The sequence below is a fragment of the Urocitellus parryii genome, chromosome 10 (assembly GCF_045843805.1).
Source record: "Urocitellus parryii isolate mUroPar1 chromosome 10, mUroPar1.hap1, whole genome shotgun sequence".
NCBI classification, from domain to species: domain Eukaryota; kingdom Metazoa; phylum Chordata; class Mammalia; order Rodentia; family Sciuridae; genus Urocitellus; species Urocitellus parryii.
The window spans coordinates 15,744,540-15,770,945 of NC_135540.1; the positions used below are offsets into that span (position 1 = coordinate 15,744,540).

At 42.2% G+C, this 26,406-nt stretch overlaps 1 protein-coding gene across 1 annotated transcript in view; it reads right to left on the reverse strand.

The window, feature by feature from the left end:
- Positions 1 to 1,346: 1,346 nt before the first annotated feature.
- The window catches only part of Setd7 (SET domain containing 7, histone lysine methyltransferase), a 74,688-nt gene continuing 49,628 nt past the window's right edge, over positions 1,347 to 26,406 (reverse strand). Inside the window, exons 8-9 of the transcript XR_003300552.2 lie at positions 3,197 to 3,310; positions 1,347 to 1,552 (exon numbers count right to left, since the gene is read on the reverse strand). The gene's annotated coding sequence lies outside the window, so the exon portion shown is untranslated. The remainder of the gene's footprint in view (positions 1,553 to 3,196; positions 3,311 to 26,406) is intronic.

The following is a 26,406-nucleotide window of genomic DNA, read 5'->3' on the forward strand; positions in this document are numbered from 1 at the left end:
TCTAAAGTCCAGAGAAACTCCCAAATCCAAAATACTTCTGGTTCCAAGCATTGTGGGTAGGGGTAGTCAGAACTCTTAATTGTAAGCAGAAAATGCTATAAAAGTGGTTGACATCTATTTGGACATAAAAGAATTCAGCAGAATGAATAGATGCAACTATAAAAAACGTGGACGGACAGAAGCTATTCGAGGTATAAGACTGCAATTCAGGCCCTTGAGGAGAGTGAGCCTGGGGCTTTGGGGCCTCTGGTCACTTTAATCCACAAGTTACTTTTGTGTCCAAACAATTACACTAGTGAATGACTGCTTTCTCAGTCATCTGTGGAGTCAAAGAGTTGGTCATGTCTTTTTGAGGCACCTGGGGGACAAAGGTTGACTCACTTGGAATAAGCTGATCGTGGAAAACGTTTAATCAAGCATCTGCCATGTGTGCCCCAGTGGTGGTAAAAGTGGAGTTACATAGACCTGTAAGACTGTTCTGTAAGAACTTGCAAAGTAGGATATAAGCAAGTAGGAATTCTACCATACAATGTGGTAAATGTAATCAAAGAAGCATATACAAAGGACAGTGAGCACAGAATGGACTTAGATGAAGGAAACAGCAGATAATCCAAAACCTTGTAGCTGAGGGGACATAGTTGCTGCACCTTGAGGTAGATGTGAGGCAGTCTTGTAACAGGAGAAATCTGCAGCCCAGGTGGGTGCACCAGAAGACTGGGAACTGAACTTGGAGAGAATGGCTAATGGTTGAGTAGTTGGGGTGGTGGTGTGGTCGGAACACCGGGAAATGAAGCTGGCTGATAGGATGTGGTTAAACTGCCAAGGTGCCATGTGCAGTGGTTTAGGGCTGATTTGAGTGCAGGTTTTGGAAACAGTTTAAATCAGCCCACAAGGGAGAATACATTGTAATGGTCTGATAAAGTTTTTCCCTGGATTCAGGAGAGCTGGGATTGACACTCAGGTTCCTAACTCTGAGCCCAGCTTCTCTGTACATCTTCATTCTTCCTTACAACTGGATTTCTGCATGTTTCTGGTTATTTGGCAGAAGATGTGGCCACTGATTGCGTATGAACTTCTGCTTGCTGCAGCTGTCCCAAGATCGATGAACTGATTGCCAGCCCACGTTGAAATATCTAGGATGAACTCAATTGGCCTGGCTAGAGCCAGAGGCCCTCCCAAGACCAACAACTGAAAAGGAGAAGTCATTTCCACATTGTGGAGGAGAAGTAATTGCAGGGGAAGGAAGTGAAAAATGAAGATAGCTGTTACAGCCACACAAAAGCATTTGAACTTTAATACTTATGTAATGAGTACAAAATGAAAGCATTTAGCAAGGGAGTGAGATCATCTTTATACTGGGAATTCCAACAGCAGGGGGAAGGACACAGGGGATGAAGGCATGGTGACAGTCAGCTTACCATAATAGCCTGGAAGAAAGCTTTAACTGGGACACACGCAAAAGAACACAGAGTTGAGACATTTCAGCTAAAATCCCAGGTGGAGGGCTGCTCATTGTAGAGCACTTGTTCAGTTTGAGGTCCTCGGTTCAATCCTGAGCATACATAATAAAAATTTAAAAAATTATAAAAAGAACTCCCCAGGAGTTGAGGATGGATAAAATCTAAAAGGCCAAGGTCAAGTATTTACTTCCATGAACCAGTTAGTGTTCTTTCCTAGAGCTAGCCATTGCATGCATGTCTGAGGTCAGATGTTTTAATAATGTCTGATTTTGGTTTTACTTTTTGGGACAAACGATTGTTTTAATTTACCTTTATCCAGAGTTTGGTTCTTATTATTTGTAATCATAATATTTTTTTAAAAATTTCAAACTTATTTAAAATGATCTGACTTTTGGATTCTAAAGCCTTTTAGGTATTTTTAAAAGTAATTTAATTATAGAAGATATTTTATATTTTTCTTGGAATTCCACAATATTCTTTGAATTACATTCAATTTTTGTTTTGGATCATTCATTCCATGGAATTAACAAGAGTATAGGAAGGCATTTTATTATTTATTAGCTCCTCATTATTAATCCTTCATTGCCAGAAATTAAAGAGCTTCAGTTTCAATAAAACATGGCCAGTAGTAGGACTTATTTTTTAAAACTTATCTGTGTGTGTGTGGTGCTGGGGGTTGAACCCAGGGCCTGGCATGAGCCAGAGAGGCAATCTACCATTGAGCTCTACTCCAGATCTTGATTATCATGGTTTTAGCATGAAAATAATTTTAATGCAGTGAAAATTAGCAGTCTTTTTATGGCTTTAGATTTTGTTGTTATTGTCTGTTTTTGCAGTCTGGGGATTGAACCCAGGGGCATTCTACCACTGAGCCATATCCCAGCCCTTTTAATTTATTTTAAGATAGGATCTTGCTAAGTTGCTAAGGCTGGCCTCAAACTTGCTATCTTTCTGCTTCACCATCCCAAATTTCTGGGATTGCAGTACCGGTATATGCTACATACCCAGCAATCTCTTCCCCCCATCCCACCCCCCTCTCATATCAGAGATTGAATCCAGGGGCACTTAACCACTGAGCTACATCTCCAGCATTTTAAAAAAATTTAGATAGGGTCTCTCAAAGTTGCTTAGGACCTCACTGAGCTGCTGAGACCTGCTTTGAACTTGCAATCCTCCTGCCTCAGCCTCCCAAGTCACTGGGATCATAGGTGTGCATCACCATGTCTGGCAATTTCTCCTTTATTGATCTTTGATCTATCTAAAATTGATTTTAATGAAAGGTATAAATTATCTATATCTAACTTTTTTCAGGTGACAGCTACTTATCCTACCACTTGGCCTATTATTTTTAATAACCTGTCCTCTTTGAGTTTGAGATTGCAACTTGATCACTTACTCAATGTTTAGGGACTTCTGAATTTTCTATGCTATTCCATTAATCTCCTATTAATGTGTCATATGTTTTAATAGTTATGGTTTATTGTTTTAATATCCAGTAAGGATCATTCCCAGTTTTTACTCTTCTTTTTCAAAATTTTCATGATTTTTGCACATTTTCCCCAGTGCTGGAGATTACATCCAGGGCCTCCCACATGCTAGGCCAGGGCTGTAGCACTAAACTCCCCAGCCCTCCACTGGCACTTTAAAATCAATTTGGGATCTGAAGTCTAGTATAGAATAATCCTGGGTTTTCATTAGGCTACTGTTCAATTTTGAGATTAATTTAAAGACAATACCTTGTTAAGACCTTCTGTTCAAAACCATGATGCATGATGGCTCAGGCTGAGGATGCAGCTCAGTGGAAGAGCATTTGCTTAGCATGCAGGGAGCCCTGGGCCGGATGCCCTGCACTGCAAGAAAAGAGAGGGAGATCATGACAGCTCTTCCCGTTTGTTCCAGAGTGTTTTAGAGATATTATTTCCATATGAATATTGCTCATTTCTTGAGAGGCTTATTTATTTTATTTTTTAATATTTTTTGAGGTGTCAGTGGACCTTTATTTTATCTGTATGCAGTGCTGAGAATCAAACCGAGCGCCTCATACATGCAGGCAAGCACTTTACTACCACTGAGCCACAACCCAGTGAGAAGTTTATTTTTTTATATTTTCTTTTAATCATCCTTTGGTGTTTGGGAAACTTTTTTTTTTTTTTTTTTTTTGTGGTACCAGGGATTGAACCTAGGGGCACTTAACCACAGAGCCATATCCCCAGCCCTTTTTAATATTTTTATTAGTGACAGGGTCTCACTGAGTTGCTTAGGGCCTCACTAAGTTGATGAGACTGGGTTTGAACTCGTGATCCTTCTGCCTCAGTCTCCTGAGTCGCTGGGACAGGTGTGCCCCACATTGGGGGACTATGAAGTGTTTTGAGAATGGATCTCAAATTTATATATTTTGGTCAAGAGGGAGAAATTGGACCAGATGCCCTAGGCTTAAACAGATAGGATTTTAGATAAAATGTATGAAGCACCAGTTTTTAGACATTGAACAAAAGGCATTGTCTGACTAGAAATTCAGAAAGTAGGGGAAAGAAGTAGGTGAGTTCTATAATTGCCTGAGAGGCAGTTGCTGGACTGTGCTGCAGGAAGGCAGGGATTTGTCAAACCCTTGGTGTCTTGCTGAGTTGCAAAGATCAAGGCTGAAGTTAGAGAAACCAAGGCAAGACTGGTGAAGAGCAGGGAGTTGAATACAGAGGGAGCACCAGAGAATTGCAGAAAGGTCCCATCTTTGCTGGGTGTGGACTTGTGCATGTAGGAGAGACCCACCCAGTGCTCAGTCAATAACCACCAGAAAGGAGTGAAGAATACTATTACAATCTCATGCACTGTTGGCAATAGTTTGCATTCCCACCAACCAGAGTGAAAGACTTTGTACTTGGGGGCATCAGGTAGAATCCTCAGAAGGGTATTGACTTAGTAGAGGGGTTAATTTAAGACCTGCCCTACCAAAATGTAAAAGCAAACCTTGAAAGACTCTAATTCCAAATACCTTATCTGTGTCAGAACAAAACTCCAATGTTATATATAAGAATACAAACAAAACAAAACAAAATCCAGCATGCAGTAATGTAAAATTTAAAATGCCCAACATCCATTGAAAAATTAACAAGCCTGCAATGTAGTAGGAATACATGGTCTACAATCAGGAGAAAAAAATAGTTCATAGAAAAAAACTCGAAAATAATAGGGATGGTGGAACTCACAAAGATGCTAAAGCAGTTAAGAATATGCTCCATTGTTTAAGAAAAAAATCATGAACACAATGAGAAAAGAAATAGAAAATATAAGATAACCAAATATTCTTTTTCTTTCTTTTTTTTTGGGGGGGGGGTACTAGGGATTGAACCCAGGAGCACTCAACCACTGAGCCACACCCCCAGTCCTTTTTGTTTTTTATTTTGAGACTGGTTTACTGAGTTGCTTAGGGCCTCACTAAGTTGCTGAGGCTGGCTTTGAACTTGCAATTCTCCTGCCTCAGCCTCCCATGGTGTGCACCACCGTGCCTGACACAAATATTACTTCTATGGTGCTAAAAAGAAGTGAGCTCTCAAGCCATGAAAAGAATGCATACTACCAGGCAGAAGAAGCCAATTTGAAAAGGCAAAATACTGTAACATTCCAACTCTTTAATAATCCAGAAAGAGTCAAACTATGGAGACAGGGAAAAGATTAGTGGCTGCCAAGAGTAAGGGGGAGAGAGGTATGAATAGTGCATTACAGAGGATTTTTTGGGGAAAAAGTAAAAACTAATTTAGTATGATGCTCCAACTAATTTAGTATGATGCTCCATTGATGGACACATGTCTTCATGCATTTACCGAGATCCATACAATGTACACCAGGAGTGAACCCAACATAAACTCTAATAGACTCTGGATGATTATGATGTGTCAGTGTAGACGCTATGCTACATACCACGCGCGGGGGGGGGTGTTGTATGTGTGTAAAGTTAGGGTTTATGTGGGAACTCTGGTTTTTGTTCAATTTTGCTGAGAACTTAAACCTGCTCTAAAAGTAGTGTATTAAATATGTCAGAGACTGCAGGTTGCCTACCCAATTTATCTTCTCTCTCATGTTTGTTCTGGGGCTGCAGTAACAGAGTACCACAAACTGGGTGGCATAAATAACAAAAACGTATGTTCTCCAGTTCCAGAGGCTGGTCATGTCCCCTGGAGTCAGTGTCTTCTGAGGGCTCTGAGAGAGACTCTGTTCCAACCTGCCCTCCTAGCTTCATGCACTCAAGCGTTCTTGGCTTATGGACAGAGTTGCTTTCTGTGCCTCTGTCTCTGTGTCCTGATTTCCTTAGTCATATTGGATTAGGGCTCGTCTTAGTGACATCACTTTAACTCGATAACCTCCTTAAAGACCCTATTTCCAAATAAAGTCGCATTCTGAGGTGCCCAGGATTAGGTCTCCAACATTCCTTTTTTGGGAGGGCCACAGTTCAGTCCATAACACCTTTCTTCCTTCTTTTTAAAAATTTTTAGTTATTGGTTCTTTTTAGTTACTCATGACAGCAGAATCCTTCTTTCTTATCAGCAGAACCCTGAGTGTGGCTGGCATGGCCACCTAGCCCGCTAAACACCCATTTCTGAGACCCTTTTATAGTTAGGTACAGCCATTTGTCAGGTTCTGACCAAAGAGATGGAAGCAGGTGCCTGCTAGGGATTTCCCAGAAAAGTTTCCTTTCTTGTGAAGAGGATGGCCATATCCTCTGTCTGTTCCCTTCTTTCCTTTCACATGGAAGCCAGACTAGAATTGCTTTGTGGTTATGATGGCATCTTGCAGCTTGGGCTATTCACCTCATGACTTCCAGTGAGCAAAACAATCTCTGTTGTTGGGTAAGGAGGAGTGAGTTCGGGTAACTGAACTCAATCCTAACCAGAAGAATGTTTTAGGAGGAGACCTGGGGACTTTGTGCCTAAGACTTTTGAATAAAGATGACACTAATCCCATCTAGAGGCTTCTGTGTGGTCAGGGAGCCAGTCTACCTGGAGGGAATTTCTGGGGAAGCCAGAATCAGTGCCTTTCCATCATGTTCTAAATATGGGGGAAAAGCACTCTGAGAGTCTTGGTGGAAAATAGGGAGGGCATGCAGACATCATTCCTAGACAACATACTAGAAGCTGAAGAGGAGCAGGAGGGACACCACCCATTCCCAGATGTGGAGTGACAGTCATCACAGCCCTGGACTGCTATGACCAGACAGTGAATGAAAGTCAAGTACAAGGCCACTGTTCTTTGGGTGTAATGAATACCTTATCTAAGTGACCTTAGAAAAGTACATTTAGCTTCAAATTGCTAAAATTTGTCAGTCCAAGATAAAATTGGTGGTACACAATTTTAATACTGGATGCACAGCGGTGTTTGTGGAAAGTCTGAGATGGAATAGACATAGAGCAGGGATTTCTTCTGGTTTGTTTAAGAAGAAAAGAACTGAGAAGGTTTGGGGTAGTTGCATGATCTCTAGGAGGACCTGGGCCAAGATTTAGTCGCTACAGAGACAGAACAAAAGCAGCCAGGAGAAATGTCCAGGCAAGTCAGCTGTCACAGGTGCTGTCACCATTGCATTTCCTCAATGCCTGTGGCACTCAGGACTGACATGTTCCCAGAGCTGCTCAGAATAACCAAAGCCCTCCGACATCATGCTGCCACGAAGGGCCCCTCCGCTGCCGCCCTCTGTGCTCGCTCTTGTCACCATTGACAGGCCTGCTGGCAGAACTTGACCACCTCTCAGACTGAAGCTGTCGAGTCTCGGGAAGTGGAACATTCCAGAAGAGCCAAGGAGAAGAAAACCAAGAGGCTTCACTGAGCCATCAGGGCATCTGCTGCTGAAGATGGCACTAGCTCAAGCCTGCGAAGCCCTGCATGGGCCAATGCAGCATACCGCACATTTCCATGCGCTTTTGAATCACTTCTGAATCAGAAGTCCTTGTCGATTGAGGGTTTGTTATATTTTCAAAAACTTCTCATGCCAATGTAAAATTAGAACTGTTGCTTGCTTCTTGGAGGCTATTATCCCACGGATGCTATTTAGCATGCATTTCCAAATTCCAGAAACAGGCTGGCTGCAGCAGTGCATGCCTATAGTTGCAGAAATTCAGGAGGCTGAAGGCAGGAGGACTATAAGTTTGAGGCTAGCTTGGGTAACTGTCGCGACCCCTCGCCGGCAAGGGAAACACGACACAGGATTCTTCTTTCAGCAGTTTACTCAGGACCCTTGAATCATGATGAGAAAACAGGAACAAGAGAGCGAGCGGTCGGTCTGCCCTAGCTTAAGTACCCAGCCCCCCCAATGAACTAGCACCACCTGGAAAAGTCTAATAGGTACAGCGCAGCGGAAGCAGGCCAGAGCCCAGCCCCACAGCCTTACAAGAAGTTGTTTACTTCTAACAACTCTAACCGCTAACGAAGCGGAAGCAGAGACCAGCGCCATATTCAGGGTGCGGTCGCTGGCTCCCAACAGGTAACTTAGCCAGACCTTGTCCCAATAAAAAAAGGGGTGGCCAATCTGGGGATCTAGCTCAGTGGTAGAGCAGCCCTAGGTCCAATCCCCAGGAACACAAAATGAGTAAAAATAAATAAATTCAGGAAACACTGGGAACTGGATGTGCATCATACGCTAGAGGAGGAGGCCCTCCCTAGGCCCTTGTCCACCTGCTTCTCTCCTGGCTGAACGCACTTTTCCTTTATGGTCTCATCCTCAGAAAGCTCTTAATTCCTGAGCTTGACTTTGACCCCTGACTTTCTGAGTTTGCAGCTGCATGTAGGCCATCTCTTTTTGAGGTACCAGAGGAACATGCAAATAAACATGGCAACATCCAAACTCACAGCTGTACTGATTAAACTTATTTTTCTTCCAGTGTTTTCTGGAAACCTCCAGATTCTATGTCCTTGAGTTTCTCTTTCCTCCATCTCCCACATCTGGTCCTCCTCCTGGACCCAGCACTCCTGCTGTGTCCAACATGGGCCTTGGTCCCCTTCTTTCCGAAGGCAGTGGTCACCATAGGCACCACTGACCTGAGCTTCTGACAGCTAGGCTGCTCAATACTTCAGTTTCCTTGTTTCTATTAATTAATAAATGTTCCTAATTTTTATTATTTGGGGACTATTTACATTTATTCATAAATTAATATATTAACATATTTTATATATCACATTTATAATGACAGATGTCTGGAATGTACACAAAGGAGTATACTATCTTAATAGTTACTTTTAGAAAAACAAACACACTTTCCTTTTACTTGTGTACATAGACATCTGAATCAAACACCGTACACATGGCTTTTATCTTCCTGTGGATGGTGACACACACAGGCAGGCAGGTAGCTGCATATATATATATATATATATATATATATATATATATATGGATAAATTTTTGTGTTTTATTTGCAAACATCTTTATATAGTTATGTACAGATTTCTAGTTGTCCCACCCATATATATATTCATGCATATATAAATATGCAAATATTTATCAGACAAGGCTTGTTTTGCTGAGGAGGCCATATGGGTCTCAGCCTGGCATGAGTGACCTGAGGGACCCCTGGCTGCTGGCCCTGCCTCCTGCTGACCTTCCTCCTGGGGCTATGCCCAGCTCTTTGCCTTGCGCATGTGCAGTTTCCAGTCTCCTCATTTTCAAAAACAACTGGTAGGTTATTATGAGGATTAAACAAGTTAATGTGTGTGTGGTATCCTTTGTGTGTGACAAATTACCCCAAAGTTCAGTAGCTCAAACCACCATCACTCACGGTCTCTCACTGTTGTGGAGGTGGACTGTGGGAGCGGATCAGCAGGGTCCTCTGGTGTGGGGTCTCCGGTGACAGCTGGTGGAGCACCCCCCGCTCTCCTCTGGCTTCTCTCTCCCTGGGCCCTCTCTACCTGGCAGCCGAATTTCCTATATGGTGCCTGGAGACACTGGAGCAAGTGGCCTAAGATCAACCTGCAAAGCTCTAGGGCTTTTTCTCATTTAGCTCAAAGAGTCACTCTAGGGCTGGGGTTGTGGCTCAGTGGTAGAGCTCTTGCCTAGCATGTGCAAGACCCTGGGTTCCATCCTTAACACCACATATAAATAAATAAGTAAAGATATGTGTTCAACTACAACTAAAAAATAAATATAAAGATAAAAAAGTCACTCTACTCATCCCCAGCAGCAGTCCTCCAAACCTCCCTGAGCTACAGGGGAGGAGACATAAATTGTATTTGTGGGTAGGAGACCAGGCAGAAAACTTAGGAACTTTTTAAAAAGCCATCACAGAGTGACCATGAAGATATGTTGTAGCATTCACAATAGTCTACTTTTTATCTCTGGCAGAATAATTAAAAGCATTTAAATAAAGATATGCACACACATTTTTTTTTTTCACAGAGAACTGATTTGAATCATAGACCACATTTTTTTTTTGTTTGTTTGTTTTTGCAGCCCTGGGGATTGAACTCGGGCCTGCTCTACCACTGAGCTCCACCTCCAGCTCTTTCTATTATTTATTTATTTATTTGCTACTGGGGATTGAACTCAGGGGCACTCGGCTACTGAGGCCCATCCCAAGTCTTATTTTGCATTTTATTTAGAGACAGGGTTTCACTGAGTTGCTTAGCACCTCACTGTTGCTGAGGCTGTTTTTGAGCTCTCTATTCTCCTGCCTCAGCCTCTCTAGCTGCTAGGATTACAGGTGTTTACCACCACACCTGGCTTCTATTTTTTATTTTGAGACAGTGCCTCACTCAATTGCCCAGGCCACACTTGAACTTGCCAGCCTCCTGCCTCAACCTCCCAAGTAGGTAGCTGGGTTACAGGTATATGCTACCAAGCTAACTGTCAATCACATTTATAATGACAAATGTCTGGAATGTACACAAAGAAGTATACTACCTTAATAGTTATTTTTAGAAAAGCAAACACACTTAATCTACCTCTTCCTGATGGATATCTGGAAATGTTACCATCTGATATGATTTTGCTTCTAAAGCTATGTCACCTATAAAAATTCTCTTAACCCAATTTTAAAAGTCTGAAATTTCCACACTGTTTATAATTCTTTCAAACTAAGATTTAAACTAGGGTTTGGACCCAATTGTTACAAATATAAATATAACAGCTAATTAGTTTGTAAGAACAACTAGGGGAGAAGCCAATTTAGAAAATTAATTCCAGTAAAAACTTTTGCAAAGCTGGTGGGAATTGAAAACTCAGGAGTAGGTCCCCCCCCTGCACCATCGATTAAACCCAGGAGTGCTTAACCACTGAGCCACATCCCTAGCCCTTTTTATTTTTGATTTTGAAACAGGGTTTCATTAAGTTGTTTAGGACTTCCCTAGGTTGCTCAGGCTGGCCTTGAACTTGTGATCCTCCTGCTTCAGACTCCCAAATTGCTAGGACCATGGGCGTATGCCACTGTGTCTCGTCAGGAGTGGGTCTTAATAAGCCAGGGCAATCATCTCCTCTTCCTCCTCCTCCTCCCCCTCCCCTTTCTCTTTCTTCTTCTCCTTCCTCCTTCTTCTTCCTTATTCTACTTGGATCTAAGGATCTTTCTAAGGTCATTTCTTTTTTAGCTTTGATAGACATTAAATGGGAGTAACAACATAAACACCATATACAAATAGATCTTCACCTTGCTTTATCATGAAGCGTTAAATCAAGGTGTTCAAAATGATGAAGCATATCTAATTCATGATTTTGATTTTAAGATATCAGCAAAATAGTTCAGTGTGTGTGTGTATGTATGTGTGTGTGTGTGTGAGAGAGATAAACAGGTTTTTTTAGGACAAAGTGAAAAAGAAATAAAAATTATTTTAAAAATTCTTTATCTTCTTCTAAATTTCTATTTTGTAAATGGTGTTTGATCTACTTAATGTGATCAATGGTTTGTGATTATAATTTTATATGAACCGATCAGAGGTGCAACAGTAGTGTTTGCTCACACACTTTTCTGATGGGGGTGAGAAGGCTACTGACACCACCACTTTGTTGGTAATCTGTGCCCCAGCCTCGGCAGGGGCAGGTGAGTCTTCTTTGTGGCCCTGTGTGGGAAGTCGCAGGGCCAAGGGCCTGTGCTTGAGGATCCACATTAGGCAGCTTCCCCTGGCTCCAGTCTCCCTAGAGTGTTCCCGGGGAAGGAGGAGCAGCTGTCTGACAGTTCTGCTCGTAGTGGCCTTGATTGCATGGACAGTCTTCGCATCTTTGTGGTCGGTATCTTGGATTTGATCTTCCCTTGTTTCCTACACAGCCCTGCCCTCCTTCCCCCACAAGAATTTGCCATCTGAAAATCACTTACTTCCTTGAGTGATTCCTCTCGATTCTTTAAAGCTCCAAGGACCTTATAAGAGGTTGAGTCATGCTTTGTGAAAATGAGCAATTTATGCGCAGCACGATGCTATGGCAATACTACATTAAGGCTTTGCAGAGAACATGTGTCTTTTGAGAATTTTCTTACTTGAAAGTATAAATAAAGTCACTTTGCTTTTCATTTCTTTGTTAAGCTTAACAAAATGTCTTCATTAAAAAAAGACAATTAGGCTGGGCGCTGTGTCGCATGCCTGTGATCCCAGTGGCTGGGAAGGCTGAGACCAGAAGATTGAGAGTTCAAAGCCAGCCTCAGCAACTTAGTGAGACACTAAGCAACTCAGTGAGACCCTGTCTCTAAATACAATACAAAATAGGGCTGGAATGTGGCTCAGTGGTTGAGTGCCCCTGAGTTCAATCCCCGAGTACCAAAAAACAAAACCAAAAAAAAAAAAAAAAAAAAACCCAAAACAACAAAACCCTCTGAATTCCTCATCTGTTTCTCTTGTATCAAAATGGCAAGAAGGTCCAGTTCTGCTGGTTGGTTCTCACTCAGGAAGACCTCTACAAACCACATTACAGTTCTCTATCAGTCTGAGTTTCCCCATTTGCAAGGTGAGGACAATAATAATACCTGCCATTTTTAAGTCATAGAACATTTATCATTAAGTCGACTTTTATTGATTGGGTTCAGTGATGCATGCCTATAATCCCAGCAGCTCCGAGGCTGAGGCAGGAGGAGCTCAAATTCAAAGCCAGCCTCAGCAACTTAGCAAGGCCCTAAGCAACTCAGCAAGACCTGTCTCTAATAAAATATTGCTCAGTGGGTTCAATCCCTGGTACCTCCCCCCAACTGTCTTTGATTAATTAAATCCTCTGAGAAGCATAAGTAGGACTTGATTCTTCTGCAATTGACAGCCTAGTTTCTAATACAAACTTCTCTATTTGCTATGATTGTATTTTATGTGGTTCCCCATCATCCCCAAATTTAATAGAGCCAGAATCTTTTATGGCCTTATGAATTGATGTTGAATTAGAGGCTGATGGTTCCAGATACTCTTTGTAGCACAAATAGAGCCAACAGGAAGCCAGCAGACTCTGCCTGAGGTTCTGACCAGCTCAGAGAGGCTGGCTCAGCAGAGTCCTGGGGGCTTCTCACAGGCCTTTCCCTCCCAGGGGACCCTCCACCACTGTGCAGGCAGAATGCGGATGTGTCCTGAGGCAGACTTCGCCTCTCACCCTTTCCAACTCTTTTTCTTTCCCTAGGGGCTCAGGACTTCTCCCTTCCCGCCTGGGTTCAATCTTGGAACTTATGCAATGGTGGCTGCCTGGCTCCAAGAAGACTGTATTTTGCAAGAAGCTGCCTTGTTCTGCCTTCCGCCCTCAGCAAGTTCTCTTTGTCTGTTAGGGAGTTCTCCCTGGGCTCAGGAGCTTTCAGATGACCTGTGAAGAACTTATGATGGGGAAAAGAAAAAAGGATTGACCCCCAAATAGGAAAATACAATGAATAAAGCAAATTTAAGAAACATTTGGTTAAGCCTACAAACTAAAAATTGTGCTGACATTACTAATTGATAAAAGGTCATAAAATATTCATAAAATAATTACACTTGGAAACAATTGGTGGTAGGTTAGTTATTTTTTTAAAAAAAATATTTATTTATAGTTTTTGGCAGACACAACATCTTTGTTGGTATGTGGTGCTGAGGATCGAACCCGGGCCGCACGCATGCCAGGCGAGCGTGCTACCGCTTGAGCCACATCCCCAGCCCGTAGGTTAGTTATTTCTACTCAAAAGATTTCCAACCAAATACCATGATTGCTTAGAAACTTTGGTTACAGATTAAATGGTTTATTTATAGTTAAATCATTTCAAAGGCAAAATTCTTTTTCTTTTTTTTTTTAATTAGAGCATTATAGTTATGGGTTAATTTGGACCAAACTATACCTGCATGGAATTTGATTTACTCTATTTCAGTCTCTGTTCCCTACCTGTCTCCCTCCCCCCTCCTTCCTATTATTCTCCTTCCTCTACTGGTTTTCTTTTTTGTTTATTTATTTATTCATTTATTTATTTTTGGTACCAAAAATTGAACCCAGGGGCACTCGGACACTGAGCCCCATCCCCAGCCCTAGTCTGTTTTATTTAGAGACAGAGTCTCACTGAGTTGCTTAGCGCCCCACTTTAGCTGAGGCTGGCTTTGAACTCATCATCATCCTGACTCAGCCTCCCAAGAGCCACTGGGATTACAGGCATGGGCCACCACGCCCGGGGAATTTATTTATTTTTGATTGGTACTGTCACATACACATAAAGGTGAAATTCCCTGCAATAAGTTTACATATAAGCACAACATAATTTTGTTAAATTCATTCCAGATTTCCTCCCCTTTCCTGTCTCTCTTCCTGCCCTCTCCATCTCCCCTATATCTTTATGATATTCTCCCCCATCCTTCTTCCCCTTATTTTGCTCTAACTTCTATGTATGAGAGAAAACATTCAACCCTTGACGTTCCGAGTCTGGCTTATTTCACTTAGCATGATGTTCTCTATTTCTACCCGTTTACTGGCAAATGGCATAATTTCATTCTTCTTGAGGGCTGAGTAAAACTCCATTGTGTATATATGCCACATTTTCTTAATCTATTCATCCTTGATGGGCATCTGATTCCATAATATGGCTATTGTAAATCATGCTGCTGCAAACATGGGTGTGGCTATATCACTATAGTATTTTAGTTCTGATTTTAGTTCTTTTGGATAAATACCAAAGAATGGGAGGGCTGGGTCGTATGGTGGTTCCATTCCTAGTGTTTTGAGGAATCTTCATACTGCTTCCAGAGTGGCTGCAGTCCTATCAACAATGTATCAGTGCACTTTCCCCCAATCCTTGCCAACATTTATTATTTGATTTCCTGATCATTGCCATTCTGACTGGAGTGAAAGTGTAGCTTCGATTTGCATTTCCCTGATTCCTAGAGATGTTGAGAACACTTTTTTATGTATTTGTTGGCTATTTTGTGTTTCTTATTTTGAGAAATGTCTATTTAGTTCTTTCACCCATTTATTGATTGGATTACCCTTTTTCCTTTTGGTGTTAAGTTTTTTGAATTCTTTATATATTCTGGATGTGAATCCTTTATCTGACTAGCAACTGGCAAAGATTTTCTCCCATTCTGTAGGTTCTCTCTTCATGCTCTAAATCGTTTCCTTTGCTGTGCAGAAGCCTTTCACTTACTGACTTTTGGTTTTATTTCTTGCATTTTAGGGGTCTTGTTAAGGAAATCTGTGCCGGTGTCTATATGATGGAGTGTTAACCCTATTTTCTTCAAGCAGTTGCAAAATTTCTGGTTTAATTCCTAGGTTTTTGATTCATTTTGATTTGACTTTTGTGCAGGGTGAGAGTTAGGAATCTAGTTTCGTTGTTCTACATATGGATATCCAGTTTTCCCAGCACTCTTTGTTAAAAAGGGTGTCTTTTCTTCAACATATATTTTTGACACCTTTGTCAAGTAGCAGATGCTGTATGTCACTTTGTCTCTGTGTCTTCTTCTCTATTCCATTGGTCTTCGTGTCGACTTTGATACCAATATCATGCTCTTTTTCTTATTATAACTTTGTAGTACAATTTGAGATTGGGTATTGTGATGCCTCCTGCATTGTTCTTCATGCTCAGGATTGCTTTGTGTTAGACCAGGACGCAAGAAAAGACCACTGACTCCAATTAAAATCAAATTAAAGCAAGCTTATTATTTCGACCGGCCGGGCTGCCTCTCCCTCCCAAAACGGCAGGAACAAGACAGCCCTGAGGCTTCTTTGTGGCCCAGTTTTATAGCCCAAAAGTTACACAAAGTGGGGTTACAGATAACAACACTCTGAGGAGCATAACACAAGTTTACATTTTTGCTGGCCCCAGCATCAGAATTTATGGAGATCTTAGAGACTCAGAGAGGGTCATTGTCCGGCCAGGGAAGGCCAGAATTTATGAGGCGTCACTAAGGTTTAGGAAAGGGTTGTTATCTGGTCAGGGAAAACCGGACCTGGGTGAGTTCAGGGCACGGGCAGGCATTCCAAGTAGGTTCAGAATTTGCAGTAATTTATAGTAAAGCCGAAATTATCTTTTCATGGTTTTATGGCGAGATGCCCAATTTTAAGAAAGGTTGGGTCTATCACTTTGGTCATTCTTAGTTTCTTACTCTTCCAAATGAATTTTTAAAAATATTTATTCTTTAGTTTTAGGTGGATACAATATCTTTATTTTATTTTTATGGGGTGCCGAGGATCGATCCCAGTGCCTCACATGTGCTAGGTGAGCACTCTACCACTTGAGGCACAACCCCAGCCCCCCAAATGAATTTTTAAGTCTGTTTTTTGCTGCAGTCTGGCTGGGCACAAATCAAGAGCCACTCAAGCAGGAACAAACTTTATTTCTGAACTCCACCAGCACACTCCACACACGCTCCCCGGGAACTCTCCCAAACGCCACCCACGAGGCTCCTCCAGGAACCCCACACACCAATCGGAACTCTCTCTCCAGGAACTTCCCCAACCAACTCGAACTCCCCAGGCAATCCTCTCGAGAACTCCAAAGTATCAGGTGCCCAGGCGGACAGTAAAGGCCTAATATACAATTGAATCAGTCCATCATCATCTTAATGGCTTGCCTCTCAACCAATACTATAGGTAAAATGCCAGAGGCCATTCCGACTGGCTGTGGCTCTCAACAGTTTTTCATAGTTCTTTGAAGAATGTCATTGGTATTTTGATGGGGATTGCACTGAATTTGTATATTGCTTTGGTAATATGGCCATTTTGACAATATTGATTCTGCCTATTAAGAATATGGGAGGTCTTTCCATATTATAGGGTCTTATTCAATTTCTTTCTTCAGTCTTCTATAATTTTCACTGTAGAAATCTTTCACCTCCTTGGGTAGATTAAAGTCCCAAGGATTTTTTTTTTTTTTAATGTTATTGTGAATGGGATGGTTTTCTTGATTTCTTCCTTGGCTGAATTATTGTTGGAATATAGGAAAACTATTGATTCATGGGTGTTGATTTTGTGTCCTGATACTTTGTTGAGTTCATTCATCAGCTCTAGAAGTCTTCTGGTGGAGTTTTTTGGGTCTTCCAGATATCAGAGCATGTCATCCCCAGATGGAGATATTTTGACTTTTTCTTTTTCTCTTTGTAACCCTCTAATTTCCTTCTCTTGTCTGATTGCTCTGGATAATGTTTCAAGAGTTAAATTGAATAGAAGTGGTCTTGTGCCTGATTTTAGAGAAAATACTTTGATTTTTTCTCTGTTCAATATGATGTTGGCTTTGGGTTTGTCGTATACAACATTTATAATGTTGAGGTAAGTTCCTTCTATCTCTAGCTTCTCCAACATTTTTAGCATGAATAGGTGCTAGATTTTATCAAAGGCCTTTTCTGCATCTTTTGAGATGATCATATGATTCTTGTGCTTAATTCTGTTTAAGTGGTGGATTACATTTATTGATTTGTGTATGTTGAGCCAACCTGGCATCCCTGGGATGAAACCCACTTGATCATGGGGTATTATCTTCTTGATGTGTGTTTTGAATGAAGTTTGCTAATATTAAGAATTTTCAGAGGCAAATTATTTAATTTTTTTTTCAGAAAAACTGTACAATAATATGGGTCCATTTTGATACTGTTGAGTCTTCCTGCCCAATAACATGGTAAGTCTCTCCATTTATTTAGGTTTTCTTTAATGTCATTCATAATTTTCTTCTAAAAAGAATTTTTTCTTTTCTTTTTTTTTTTTTTTTTTTTTTGGTACTGGGGATTGAATTCAGGGGCATTTGACCACTGTGCCACATCCCCAGCCCTATTTTGTATTTTGTTTAGAGACAGGGTCTCACTGAGTTGTGTAGCACCTGGCTTTAGCTGAGGCTGGCTTTGAGCTCCTGATACTCCTGCCTCAGCCTCCAGAGCTGCTGGAATTATAAGCATGAGCCACTGTGCCTGGCTCTAAAAAGATTCTTAAAATTTTTTTCTAAAGTATTTTTTGTTGCTTTTTAAAGGCATCTTTAAGTTTTTTCATTTTCTATTTGCTTGCTGCTGATGTATGGAAATACAATTGATTTTAGTATATTGACAGAGTATTGAGGAGACAAAAGAGACATTTTTTAAAAAGTTTTTATTATTTTTAATTTTTTAGAGACGAGGTGTCAATATGTTGCCCAGGTTGAACGTCATCTTCTGGGCTCATAGGATCCTCCCTCAGCCTCTCAGTCGCACCAGCACACTTGTAGCTGTGAAACACTTATTAATTCTAAAGATTTGTTTGTAGATTTCTTTTGATGTTCTATATAAGTAATCCAATTTTTAAAAAATATTTTCCAATTCCTATTCTTTTTATTTTTTATTTACCTTATCTTGTTCTATTTTACTGGCCAGATGTCCAACATAATATGAAATGGAGTGATGACACAGCAGTCTCTACTACATTCTGCTCTCAGAATTGTTCTCCTACTTTTTCATTTTCCCCAGTAAGTTGGCCCTCCTGATTACTCTTCCTGGAAGTCATCCAGCCCTCACGCATGTCCCGGGTTGATGCTTGCTTTTCTCACCCCATACTTGTTGAGTGTCCCATTCCCTTTGATGAATCAATAGAAGGTGGAGATTCACCAGGAAGGCTCATTCATTTATTTAATAAATATTGCATGAGTGTCTCCCAGGTTTTAGGCACTGTACAAAGGATTAAAGAGGTAGCAATGAACAAGACAAAGACCATCCCACCATGATGCATATGTATCTTCTAGTGGTAGAAGACAGACAGCTAACAAGTGAACAAAAACACACAGTAACTGTGGCTCGGGGATAAGGGATGACAAAAGAAACAACCTGGGTGATACGCAGAGGGTAAGTGGAGGAACATCTAAGACAGGATGGTCACAGAGGAATCTCTAATGGGGACCTGTGAGTTGTGAGTGCTGAAGTTGGGGAAGGGGGACACAGGTAAAAGGCTAGAGGAGAATTTGGGCAGAGGAGCCAGCAGATAGCCAAGGAGCCAGGAGCTCACTTGGCAAGTTTGAGGAACGGAAGGTTTGGCTGGAGCACAGTGGGGCAGGGTCGGGGCAGGGAGGGACTGAATGAGACTGTAGAGGCCGAGGGAATCTGGATTTTACTCTCTGATGGAAAGTCATTGAAGGGGCTCAGCAGGGCAATGGCATGATCTGCTTCCCTGTTTAACAAACCAGTGCAGCTGCTGTGAGGAGCATTAGCTAGGGGTAGAAGTCAAGAGCAAGCCAGCACAGGCTATTTCCTGTCCATAGTTTTGCTGAGGCTTAGCCTGTGACCTGCCTCCCAAGCCCCAGGAAAGAACAGGATCTGGTGGAAAAGCCTAGCTGCAAGAGTTTCTTGGAATGTGAATATTTAAGGCACAGGAAGGCAAGGGGAAAATGTCCTGTGAATGGCTTTTGAATAACCAATCCACAGCGTCTGCAGCTAGGAGTCATCTCCACTGTATCAGAAATGAGCCTACAGAAATAGATGGGACAATTTTTATTTATCTCATTTATAAAGGGCTAAACCATTAAAAAGCACACAGGTTGGTGTTGTAGCTCAGTGGTACAGTGCTTCCTAGCTTATGCTGGGCCCTGGGTTCTATTGCCACACTGGGAAAAAACAAACATACAAACAACAACAACAACCAAAAGAAAAAACCCAGCACACAGTTAAAAGAGAAGATCAAGGGCTAGAGTTCAGATTTCCTCCCCCCCAGTACTGGGTCTGGAACCCCAGGCTTCCTGAATGCTAGGTAAATGTTCTACCACTGAGCTGCATTGCCAGTCCTTTGAAAGAATTTTATTCTTTCCAGGTGTGGAGATGCATGCTTATAAACCCAGTGGCTTGGGAGGCTGAGGCAGGAGGATTGCAAGTTCAAAGTCAGCCTCAGTAATTTAGTAAGGCTCTAAGCAACTCAGTGAGACCCTGTCTCTAAATAAAATACAAAAACGGGCTGGGGGGGGGGCTGGGGCTGTAGCTCAGAGGCAAAGCGCTCGCCTGGCATGTGCAGGGCACTAGGTTTGATCCTCAGCACCACATAAAATAAAATAAAGTTATTGTGTCCATCTATAATTTTAAAAAAATTTTTTAAACCTTAAACCTTTAAATTTTTTTAACCTTTAAAGTTATTGTGTCCATCTATAATTAAAAAAATTTTTTTTTAAACCTTAAAAAAAAAAAAAACGGGCTGGGGATGTGGTTTAGTGGTTTAGCACCCCTGGGTTCAATTCCTGGTACCAAAAAATAAAAAGAAAAGGGATTTAATGCTGAGTCAGGGTCTCCCTAAGTTGCCCAGGCTGGTCTTGATTGTGATCCTCCTGTCTCAGCCCCCTGAGTAGCTGGGATTAATGAGTTCATATCTTTTGATCTCAGATTGAATGTGCTCTCTTATTACTTTAAAGCAATAAGAGCCCTGCAAAACGCTGATCTGGTTACACATGTCCTGGTGTGTCTACTAGTGACCCTTTCTTGGAACTCTGCAAGCAACATCTATCATGTGTGCAATTATTAAGGCTGGACAGGCACTGAGGGATGCCAGGTCACCAAACTCAACTTCAGAATGAAAAAAGCCTAAAACAGGAGAAGAAAAAGCAAAGTAATAAGCAGTGTCTTCTATTAAACTAGGAAATATTGTTTCACCAAACAATGATAAAATGGAGAGATATACCCCAAAGGACAGGAAGGACATTCCCCTGGATTCGGGGAACATTAGAGGTAAACATTGGCCTCCTCACCCTCCATTCGTCAGTGGATTATGACAAAGGGCCTAGGCAAGTGGCTATAAAGTATCTTAAACTCCTCCAATTCCTTTGTAATGATATTGGGAATTTCAGTGAAATTCTACCCAGAAATAATGCTTCATAATGTGATGTATGTGTGTTTCACATATACGTTATATATATTTAAGAGATAATAAGTATATTTCATATCTGTCGCATGGCACTGTAGGCAGGATGTGTCTCTGTAGATGACTTGAAGTATTTAACTCAAGCAGTGAACCATCTCTTTCGTTCATTTCCTTCCTTTAACCAATTTGGAAGAAAGTCTTGCTAAGGAATTGCATACCATAAAACATGCATATGGAGGGCTGGGGTTGTAGCTCAGTTGGTGGAGTGTTTGCCTTGTATGTGTGAAGCCCTGGGTTCGATCCCCAGCACCACATAAAAACAAATAAAAAAAAAAAATTAAAGGTATTGCATTTGCCTACAACAACAACAAAAAATTAAAAACAAACAAACAAAAATCATGTGTATAGAAATTAAATGAGATAACCAATGGGAAGCCCCCAGCAGAAGGTTTGCTGCACCATAAGCATTCAATAGGTTATAGCTATTGTTTGTGCAGAAATTCAAGGAAGGAACTGTGAGCTGGATGGGGTGTTTTTGCACCTTGGTGGCTGCTTGCTCAGGGTCACCTGGGAGATGTTCATTACGTTGGGAAGTCTTCCTTGACTTAGTCCCTTTCCTGATCCTTAAAGGCTCCCAAACTTTAGGTTTTCAGCCCACTCTGAGCAGCCATGCCTTTTGGGACAGACTCACTAACCAAACTCATAAGACCAATGTTCAGAACCAGAACCCAGAGTAGTCACAAATAGAAGGATGTGATTGTCCCATCAATTGAGGGGCTATGCTGACATGAGCCATAAAACATGAATTTATGTTTTATATTCTATATGCATGTTTATGGTATGCAAAAAAATGAAATATTTTCTCCTTGGTGCCGGATTGTCAACCAGAGAATCGCTTGGTGAGCAGGGAATCTGGAACAGAGGCGTTTCCACACATGTAAATGTCATGTTTAATCATACCTGATGTATCCATTTCATAAGAGAGATTAGTTGCCAGGGGGCTCAGGAAATTCAAGGAAGGCAATTGCTTGGATGGAATTAGAACGATAAGGCTTGCCTCTGTGACTCCTGTTTTTCGACATGTTTGTAGCTCATAACCTTTTGGGTTGTAGATAGATATAAAACCTTTATTTTATGTATTTATTTTTATGCGGTACTGAGGATCGAGCCCAGTGCCTCACACCTGCTAGGTAAGTGTTGTACCACTGAACTACACCTGCAGTCCTGGGTTTTTAAATTCTCTCCCTTCCCCCCCTTTTTTTTTTTTATTGTGGAGACTTAAAGACCTGCACAACTCCACCTCTAGTGCTGGGTTTGGTGCCCAGCCCCCACTGCAACCATTACCCACACATGGCCAATCCAGTTTGTCCACACCTCCAGCCACTTCCCTCACCTCCTGCATGATTGTGAAGAAAATTCTAAACATTCTCATTGTTTTCAAAGCTATTTATCCAGTCTTGCAGGTTTGAGAGTTGTTTTTTTCTTTCTCTGGTGAGTTTAGATCTTTGCTCAGATCTTAAAATGGCTCCCAGAGAGTGATCTTAAGTTCTTGGGGGGAGGCCAATGTTCTGCCAACAATCACATGGACATTAAGCCGTCTACTTCCACTTACTTTTCTCTCTTCATAACCACTTGGGAACATTAGGAGTATCAGTTATGGGTCTGCACTGGAAAGCAAGGATGCCAGTTTTTCTGTGTTCCACCCAGGGGACCGCCCAGATCTGTGGACTCTCTGCGAGTGCAGCTCAAGAACCTGTGCATTTAACACACTCCCAGGCGACGCCTCTGCGGCCAGAGTTAGATAGAGAAGCACCTGGCTGAGGACGTTTTCAGAGATCATTACGGTACATAGGTCACAAGCCTGGTGCAGAAAAACTGGAAAGGAGACTTTTAGAAAACCAAGTGCATTTTTCTAACCCTTCTCTCTCTGGCTCTTGGTGACTCCTCCAGGGGCCAGGGCTCTGAGGCTGATCTCTGCTGTTCCTTGGTGGTGTGCCAGGGCAAAGCGCATGAACTCTGGAAAAGCTCTTGACCGCTCAGAGGTCACTTGGTCCCTGGTTTCTGGCTGTGCCCCAGCTGTGGGTCTCCACACACACCCAAATGCACACAGGTCAAGGGCTCGAAGCCTTCTCATGTGTAAAGGAATTTCTTTACTGTCTCAAACCTGTGGGTCTCTTTTAGAAATCAGTTTCAGTCCCCGTGGGGTGGACGCGAATCTCCAGCATACAGCCCACACGCGTGGCGAGCCTGAGTATGACTCGGTTCATCTCACTCTCCCTATAAAGGTCCTCAAGCCTTCCCTGTTTTGGAGACATTTTCTCTTTCTGTCCCAGATGGGAGCTAAATTCTAGGACCTAGAAGAAACCCAGGAAGTGGTGGATGGTACATTGATATAATTCCAGATGGTTTGTGCCTGTGATTAACCAGAGGGCAACTTCCTCTGGTGAACCAAGACTCATTCTCCATGAGACACTGACTCATTTAAAAAAAAAAGAAAAAGAAAAAGGAGAAGTGATAGGTGAGGAAAGTGCAGAACTGTGTTATTTTAAGACATTTGAACCTATAACCCACATTTTGGCAAACAACTGTGCTAGCCATACAGAATTTGAAGAGCCATATAACTTTAAAAATGCTTTTGTTTGTTTTAAAAGATAAACTTTTGTTCAACTTTGTTCAACCCTCTTTTACTGCAGTCTCTAAACATACTATTTAACCCTTTTGAAATTGGGATTTATTTAAAAAGTCATGGAAATTGTATGTTCAGTCAGCTACTCAAAGTTCACCCTGATGATAGGAAAGAGCATTAGCCAAGAATTTTTAAATTTCTATTTATTTATTTATTTTTTGGTACCAGGGATTGAATCCAAGGGCACTTAACCACTGAGCCACATCCCCAGCCTTTTTTGTATTTTATTTAGAGATTGAGTCTCACTGAGTCGCTACTAAGCACCTTGCCGTTACTGAGGTTGGCTTTGAACTTGGGATCCTCCTGCCTCAGCTTCCTGAGCCATTGGGATTACAGGTGTGCACCAAGGAGCCAGGCTAGCCAAGAATTTGTTTGTCTTGGGTTTCTTGTTTAGCAGCGCTGGGGACTGTGTCCAGGACCTCACATGTGCTACACCTCCACCCCACTGGTCAAATTTCCACATTTGCTTTTAAAATGTGTTAAATCATCCTCTCCCTATAGCTCTGTTCTCTGTCTTCTTGTAAGAAACAATGTAATAAGTTCTTACCACAAGAGGGAGCTGGACCATGAAGAAATTCATGGATTATTTTGGAAACAAAAACTGGAGCGTGGGAGATTGAGGTTAGCCCAGGTGACAGTTTATTTTCACTAAGTGATTACTCCTGTCTTAGTGGCTCAGACCCAAAACCATAGACCTCATGCTTGATTCCTTACTTCCTAATGTAGGAGACATGTCTTTTTCTCTTTTTGGAGCTGGGGATCAAACCCAGGCCTTTGGGCAATGCCAGACAGGTGCAGTTCCACCACGCAGATGCACCCCCCAGCCCTGAACCCTGTCTTTTTTTTGGTGGTACTGAGGATTGAACCCCTCAATCCTCTGCTTCTTAAAGGCAGAGACAGTAGAATTTGCTGAGATGTAGGGTCAGGCATTTTTTGTAGATCTTATTAAGGTACGATGAGACCAAGATCCGGAGAAGAGTGCCGAGTGAAGACAGTAATCACAGTTCCCGTGAGGTGGTGGCCTTCCTTGTTACATAAGCCGATTGAGTTGGATTCTCTTTCCTCTTTCCCTCCCTCCCTCCCTCCTTCCCTCTTTCCTTCTTTCCTCCCTTTCTTTCTCCAGGGATTGAACCCAGGGATACTTTACCAGTGAGCCACATCCCCAGCCCATTTTTTTTTTTTTTTTTTTTTGAGACATGGCCTTGTTAAATTACTTTGGGCCTAGCTAAATTGCTGAGGCTGGCCTCAAATTGGAGATCCTCCTCCTAGCCTCCCGAGTTGCTGGGATTACAGGCGTGTGCCACTGAGCCCAGCTTGGATTTTTATATCTTGAAGCTAGAAGCATTCTCATACTTGTAGAAGTAAAAACCTGGTACCAATTGAGATGACTGTTAATCCCCTTTCTCTATACTGTACACTATAAGAGGTGAAGCTCTGAAATCAAATGTTGCCTTTTTTTCTTTTCCTCCCACAGCAAAACAAAACTTTAGGAAAAACACATTTACTGAATTCATCAACATGCTTTGGGGGAGTTAGACAAAAGTTATTTTCTGTAATATTTGGGAGCAGAATCTTATTAAACAACCACAAATCAGTCATATGCTGAGTTCACACTGGATGACTGTGCTATGGTTCAAATGTTGTGTTAGAGCTGGGTATGCCGATGCACAACTTTAATCCTAGTGATTCAGGGGGCTGAGGCAGGAGGTTCACAAGTTCAAGGATAGCTTCAGCAACTTAGCAAGACTCTTGTCTCAAAATAAGAAGATAAAAAGGGATGGAGATGTAGCTTGGTGATTAAATTCCCAGCAGCCCCCCCCCCAAAAAAAAAAGAAAGGAAAAGAAAACGTTGTATTAGCTTTCCACTGCTGTGACCAAAAGACCTGACAAGAGCAACTTGGAAGAAGAAAAGTGTATTTTGGGCTCATGATTTCAGAGGTTCAGTCTGTTTGTCAGCTGACCCCAGAGCTCTGGGCCCAAGGTGAGACAGAACATCATGGCTGAAGGGCGTGGTGGAAGAAAGCTGCTCACTTCATGGCACACGGGAAGCAGAGAGAGCTTGAGCCAGGGATAATAATGAGCTACTGGGGAACACCTCACATCCAAACCCAAACAAACGTGTTCCCCAAATTTTACGTGTTGTAAACTTGATCCCCAAACTCATATGCTGATGGTTTTTGAAGGTGAGCCCACTGGGAGGTAATTAGGAACAGAGAAGGTCATCAGGGTGGGCCCCAGGAGGGGACTGGTGGTTTTATGAGAGTGGACACACACTTGCCCTGACTGGCCACGTGGTGCCTGTGGCCAGGTCATGTTGCAGCACACAGCCCTCAGGGAGTGCTGAGCAGATTCTGGCTCTGTGCTCTCGGACTTCCCAGCTTCCGGAACTATGAGCCAAATAACTGTATTCTCCACAAGTTACCCATCTTAGGTATTTCATCATAGCAACAGGAAATGGAGTAAGATAGCCCACTTCTGAATGACTGCTGAACAGGCAGGTTGAATGATCGAGGTTTCAGTAACAAGTCTACCTGGATGGTTACTGACACCAGCAGTGTTTGGTCTAGATCTTCTTCACATGACCTTTCTCTATAACTCTTGGGCCCACAGGGAAGCTGCCTGATTCACTTTTGAAAGTTTAGCTTCTTAGAATTACCTGGTTTGTATTAAAATTTTAATTCTACACCTCTTTTCCCCCACAGGGAAGGATACCACCGTTGTGGTCTAAGCCATGAGTGCTGGTGGGGACAGACCTGCCTTAAGATCCAGTGTGGGACTTCCCTGTGCAAGCCGAGGAGCTGACCCAAGTCCACTTAGATCATCACCCTTGTTTCTGTTTCCTTTCTTCTGCAGAGGGAGGAGTGATGAGATCAAGGACTGGGCAATGGAAGGAGCCAGGAGAGCGGTTATGTCCTCTTCCAGGTGAGGCCTAACTGAGTCTCAGGTTGCCTGACCCAACTCCCTGGGGTTAACTGCTTTGGGGTCCTGGTGACCCAGCCAAGAGGGCAGCACTGTTTCGACTCTCTCTGTCGTTGGCTTTTGTGTTTTGGGAATAGTGGAGGGGATGGTTTAGAAATGTAGATTGTGAG